Here is a 6,000-nt window from a genome sequence, read left to right on the forward strand (position 1 = left end):
TCCTGTGTTATCTGTTTACTTCTGTTTATTTATTATTATGATATATGATGTGGATGAATAATATGTTTATGAAATATTGATCTAATTATGCACGAATCTATTGAATAATTGTTAGAAGATATACACAAGCATGTTTATGTAATTCCATGAAGACTTTGATGAATTATCTGCTTTGGTTATTAATATTTAAGTAGATCTGCATGAGCTCTAACCTAGGATTGTTTTATGGTGCACGTAAGTGGAGGAATAGACTGTTAAGGGTCCATAAACACCAGTTGTTGACCTTCGCAAAGGTCTAAAGTCTGTTGGGATAGGATTTCAGTACCGAGCCCTAGGGGCTCATAGATCTATGTGAATGCAGATCTAGGGTATTCAAAAGACATCACACTGATCTCTGGATGTGGAAACTTGGTTCCAACATCCCCTGATACTGCTTCGGGTGAGATTACAGCCTGAGCTACGTGGGTTGTTGTCGAAAGGGCTAGTAGTGTAGGGTTTTGTTGGTTGGAACATGTAACTCTGAACCAGGTTAGGACCCCCTAAGCCAACAAATGGTTTCATTGCCAAGACTGGGATCTGCCTAAGGAGATGTGTGATGCCGCATTGTTGGAATCCGATGAAGAAGGAAATTTAAAAGTGGTTGGACATAAATATTCATGATTTCATAGCGCAGGAAAACAAGAATCTGCACCTATCAAAGGAGAAATGGTTGGATAGATATTTGTATATGGAAATACATGAAATTTTCTTCTGGACCTTCCCAATCGAATTATACAAGTGGTTAGCTAAGTTGGAAGACGACCAAGGGAGGTGGAAGCTTGACGGTGGAATAGTGTGGACTCTGGAGCTAGTGCAACAATTAGAAGCCTTTGAAGACAAGAGCGTGTGCAATGTTGATCACTAACTCGATCAAATATAGGAGGATTTGTTACAAAATTTGTTGATACCTTAGTCAGCTACAGTAAGGTGGAGCAAAGGTTTTTCAAGGGACCACGAGGTAAGTACTTAAAATCTTTGAATACTTAGACTAAGATGTTGTTATGTGAAAAACAGTTTATGCCATTGCCTTGATGTTTGGAGCTACGCGAAGTGGAAAACTCTTCAGGGATCAAGAGAGATCAGGTCCTAAATACAACCCATTGATTGGACCTCCTTCGAGCAACAACGAGTGGGTTGTACAGGCTTTGCCATAGAGTGTTGTTCAACTAATAAGATAGGGTTTTCCATGGATACATCATCCATCCACTCCACCTCCACCTCCACCTCCACCGCATACACCTTCCCCCACACCTCCACCACCACCAGCGCCATTCAATATGTCGAACACAATGAAGCTGCCGATTTTCAAGGGCACATGGAGTGAAGATACAAATTAGTTTTGGTTTGTTGCGAATGTTGTGTGGATCATGCAACATATTAATAATGACAACATAAAGAAGGCATAGTTTGTTACTGATCTAAAAGATCGTGTGCTGACGTGGTAAATTAAGTATTGTTCTAATCATCCTGTGGCAACGTTAGTAGAGACTAAGGTTGCTTTAAACAAAGAGTTTAGTAAGCCTAAGTCTGACTTGCAGTCAATAGTTGGATTTAAGGAGATCACGATGAGGGTTGATGAGATGCCTTGGGAGTTAGATCAAAGGCTGAAATGTGTGATTCGAGAAGCTAATATGTAGCTCACAGATGGTCAGCACCGCGAGTGGTTTATAGCTTCACTTCTGCCCCACCTAAGGATTTCTTTGTCGTAGCAGAAGATAGGAACTCAGGTAGAAGCCCTGGAAATCACGATGAGGTTGCATGCAATGCCTATGCAGGATGTGACCTTGGGGGTACAAAAAATCCATTCTTAGTTACAGAGCCTATGCTTAGAAGAGCTTGAAGAAAGATAAGGAGGCTAATCTAGAGGTGCACACGGAAGTCTGGTGTCTAAAATATAAGAGCCAGGGGAATGATAAAGACCACTATCCCATATTTGTGAACTATATCATAGGAGGGGGACTAATTCCCCTGAGGCCAGAAGCTCCAGCAGGACCAAGTATGGGGGCCGCGCTATGGTGTGCTATTTGTCAGGTGGCTGGAAAACACAGAATGGATAATTTCCATTTGCTTCAAAAGTATTTTTAGACACCACAACAATTGTTCTATGACTTCTGTAAATTTGTCGACCATGATGAGTGCCACTGTCTCAGCGATGAACTGATGATGGAAAGAACAACTACCTACCACATGCAAGCAGAAACTCAGCCTCCAGATCAAGACACAAGAGGAGTGCATGGAGGTTATAAAGGAAGAGGACATCGCCGAGGAGGAGGAGGACTTGGTAGAGGTTGTGGATAGTTTATTTTCTATAACTATGGAACACCAGGGTACTATGCGCGGGAGTGTCAGAATTAGACACGCCCATCATGTCAATATTGTAGCCAGTTTGACCACACTATAGAAGAATTCCCTGTGTTGATAGCTAAGATGTAGGAGAAAAAGGGAAGCCTCAGTAACCTACACAAAACTTACAAATGATGATAGTTGAGCACCCTGAAGAAGATTAGAATGTGAACATAGTGCTGAGAAGCGGAATAAAGACTCATGATGATAAGGGAAAACAACCTGAAGAGGACGGATGGGTCCGCAAGGCCCCAGAAAAAGAAGTTGGTTTTGATGTGGCACGTGCTAAGGAAACATTTATGGAGGCAAAGAAATGCTTCGCTAAGGAATCCACCTCAAGAAGACATAAGAAAGAACCAGAAACCAACGCGCCTACAGAGGTTGATCCCTATGTGCTTACCACATTCTTGGAGACCTGCATGAAACTCCTGCATGATAACAGAGTTGTAAAAGGCCTATAGGAGTTAATAAAAAAATGCATTGGTAAAGAAAACGCTCCCAATAGACTCCACGTAGTTAGAAAAATTTCTAAACATATGGAAATAATAGGGCGGGAGATGAGGCTCACCACGCAGATAGGAGATTATGAGATGGACGAGGTTATCTTGGATTTGGGGTCAAATGTGAACGTTTTTCTAAAACAAGCCTGTAGAGAATGGGGAGACCCCCACTACAGCGGTCTTCAATCCAACTTAGAATGGAAAACTAGTAGAAGATCATCTGTATGGGATGCCTACATGGAGTAATAGTGGATATAGAAGGTGTGAGTGCGCTGGCTGATTTTGAAGTAAGAGAGATCGTTGATCACAGTAATCCATACGCCACACTCCTTGGAATTTACTGGGCCATTGACATGAATGGGGTGATCAACTTGAAGAAGCAGACAATGTCATTTGAAAGGAAATCACTTTGAGTTGTAGTACCATTGGACCCTGCAGAAGGGCTGCGCTACATTGAATCGATCCGCGATTATGAGGAAAGTGAAGATGACTTAGATCAAATCCACAAAATCACATCACGAAATCAAGACTGGATCAATCCAACAATAGATGGGTGGATTGCATGGTATTTAGAGATTTCTTGCACCTCTAATTGCGATGAATAGTTGGAACATTGGCAGAATTGGTTGCATGAAGTATCTACACTGTGCTGCAATATGATGACTAAATAATTGCACTACATTTCGTCGGAGGTAAGAATTTACCTTATTATGATGGTTTAACTGACATGGATAAGTTTTTGGATGCATTTGAGAATTAATTCCCCGAGAATCACTGCATCCAAGCATTAGATCTGGCACTGCGCGTTACGCCTGCATGATGGTGGGGTACACACAAGGATAGATTTGATGGATGGCAGGATTATAGAAGAATGATGAGGTTGTGGTTTGGTCGACTAAACCTTCGATTGAATGAGAAATATGATGGTAGAGATGACCCACACAATCACCTAGCAAAGTTGACTAAAGCGTATGGAACGGAGCCGCAGTCAGAGTGGGTACACTTTATTTTTCCTACTTTAGACACAATCCCCATGAATTGGTATTTGGAGATGAAGCTCTGCCATGGAACAATGGGATGGGACATTTTAAGAGAAGGATTCTTAATGACCTTCAGTTTTGAAGATGGGTTCAAGAGCATTAATGAAGCCCTACAGGAGGTTAAGGCAGTGATCTTTAGAATCCCGCAAGAACCTCTAGAATGGGTCCAGCAAGATTGGGGCACTTAGCTGCGCCATGCGTTGGAATGTTATAATGCGATAGCTGAAGGGGAGGATGATGATCTAAGAAATATTAATATTCCAGAGGCAGAAGGGCATTGCGAAGTCAAAGGTCCGCAAATAGAGAACCCGGACATCACCGTGCCATTGAAAACCAAGGAAGTAAACATTGGGACTGAAGCAGAACCGAAGTTTGCAAAGATTGGTGATTAATGGGATGATGCTACTATGAATAAAGTTGTTGAGTTACTTAGTGAATACCAGGATCTATTCCCTACCAAGTTTTCAGACTTGAATGGCATAATAGGAAACTTGGGAATTATGAAAATCACTCTGAAGTAGGACACGAAGCCTATTAAGTAGAGGCCGTATCGCTTGAATCCTAAGTATAAGGAAAAGGTTCACTTGGAATTGGGTAAGATGTTGGAAGCAGGAGAGGAGTCTGATTGGGTAAGCCTGATGGTGGTTCAAGAGAAGAAATAGAAGGATGAAATTAGGATTTGCATAGACCTGAGGAAGCTTAATGATGCCTATGTCCATGACCCATTCTCAACGCCATTTACAAATGAAGTATTAGACAACGTTGGAGGGCAGAAGGCCTACTCGTTTACTGATGGATTTTTTGGGTACCATCAAATCAAGATTGCGCTAGAGGATAGAAGGAAAACAACCTTCACAACATAATGGGGTTGTTTTCAATACACTGTGATGTTGTTTGGGCTCAAGAATGCACCTGCGATATTTTATCACGTAGTCATTGTGGCGCTTGAGGAGTTTATTTGTATGTTCTTGGAAGTGTACTTTGATGGCTATACAATGTTTGCGTTAGTGAACCGCCATGTAGCAAGTCTGTGCTAGATGTTGGATACATGTCGCAGGTACCAAATCCTATTGAATTTGAAGAAGTGTTTATTTTGTGTCCCCTTTGGGATTTTGCTAGGTCACGTGGTATGCAAGCAAGGATTGATGGTGGACCCTGTAAATATTACAGTGATAGTAAATTTGGAGGCCCCAAGGAGTGTTAAGCAGCTGCACGCGATGCTGGGACATACTGGATATTACAGGAAGTTCATCAAGGCTTATACTCAGATTACCACGCCCATGGAGAAACTGTTGAAGAAGGACGCTACATTCTGTTGGGATTTAGAATGTCAGCACAATTTGGACATGTTGAAAGAGAAGATGGGAAATCTTGGTCTTCCCTGATTGGAAGAAGGAATTCCATGTACATGTCGATGCTTCTTGCATTGCGTTGGGTGCAGTGCTAACACATGTTGGTGAAGGAGAAATGGACCATCCTATAGCCTTTGCAAGTAGGAAATTATCAAAGGCCAAGAAGAATTACTCAATGACAGAGCGCGAAGGATTGGCTATGGTGTACGTGCTTCAAAAGTTCAGGAACTATCTGTTGGGTGGACATTTCAAGATGTACACGGATTATTCTACCCTGAAATACCAAGTCAATAAGCCTATGTTGCGGGGGGGAGATCTGTCGATGGTTGCTACTATCAAGGAGTACGAATTTGAGGTCATTATGAAGCTAGGGAGGTTGAATGTAGTACGTGACCATCTATTGCAGATCGAAATAGGAGAGGAACCTACTAATTTGGATGAAGGGTTTCCAGATTCGCAACTCTTCGTAGTGCGTGTAGCGGATAATAATTTTGTAGATATCATCTATTTTTTGGCTACGAGGATGGCACCGAAAGGGTATACAAGTCAGCAAAAGAAGGAACTAGTAGTGTGCATGGTAGACTTTTCAGTGATTGTGGGACATCTTTATAAGATGGGTGCAGACGAGATATTGTGACGATATGTGCTAGATTTTGAGAGAAATAACATTCTTGCAGAAGCTCATGGAGGAGCTGTGGGAGGACACTATGCAGGAAAAGCGATTGT

This window comes from Pinus tabuliformis, chromosome 8 (assembly GCF_031772625.1).
Source record: "Pinus tabuliformis cultivar Carrire ecotype Pingquan chromosome 8, CPIR1, whole genome shotgun sequence".
Lineage (NCBI taxonomy): Eukaryota > Viridiplantae > Streptophyta > Pinopsida > Pinales > Pinaceae > Pinus > Pinus tabuliformis.